Genomic DNA, 855 nt, shown 5'->3' with positions numbered 1-855 from the left:
GCGCCCAACACCTTGGCCTATATAAAGGCATGAAATTCTCATTTGTAAACATTGTACATACATTCTAAATTCTTCCTAGTTTATTCCTCTTCTTTTCTCCATATTTTCCTCTCATTTAGGTAGTTTTTAGGCTAGTTTTAGAATATTTTTTTAGTTTATAATTAACGAGGAGAAAGGAGAAGGCAAATGAGATGCAAAATTTCATTTTGAAATCTCATTTGGAACTTAAAGCATCCAATCCTTGGATGGATGGCTCATGCTCCTCACAATTTCATTTGCAAGTTAATTATGTATTTCTTCTTCTTCTTGTATTCAAAATTTGAATTTTAATCATTCAAGTTGGTGTTTGGGTTAATTTTATTTGTTTGAGAAGTTCTTAATGCTCTTTTTAGATTGATCACCTAAAAACTAATTTCAAGTCATGAAAAATTACTTGTCTCAAACACTTAACAAATAAGTGATCATCATTCTACCATTTTAGGACATACATTGAAAGGAGGATTTCATACCTTGGTGTTTGGAGTTAATCAAAGTAATATATAAGAACTTGTCTAAGTAGTTCAAATACATAAGAAGTTGAGAAATACTTTCATCATTCAAAATGATCTTGTCTCCTCAAGAATTTGTTAATACTTAGTTTATGTTTCTTGTTAAGTGTTTATGTGCATATCAAATCATATAAAAAACAACCAAAATATGTTTCCTCATTATTTGTGCATTGACATATTCATATGGTTCATTATGTTAGGCAATTCCTTGTGGTTCGACATATAACCCTATACTATACTATACTACAATTGAATCTTGAAAGATGTGTAAATTGTAAAATAGTAAAGTGTTATCAATAAATTTATT

This window comes from Lupinus angustifolius, chromosome LG17 (assembly GCF_001865875.1).
Source record: "Lupinus angustifolius cultivar Tanjil chromosome LG17, LupAngTanjil_v1.0, whole genome shotgun sequence".
Taxonomy (NCBI): domain Eukaryota; kingdom Viridiplantae; phylum Streptophyta; class Magnoliopsida; order Fabales; family Fabaceae; genus Lupinus; species Lupinus angustifolius.
The sequence above is the reverse complement of the archived record's forward strand: the minus strand, read 5'-3'. Positions refer to the sequence as shown.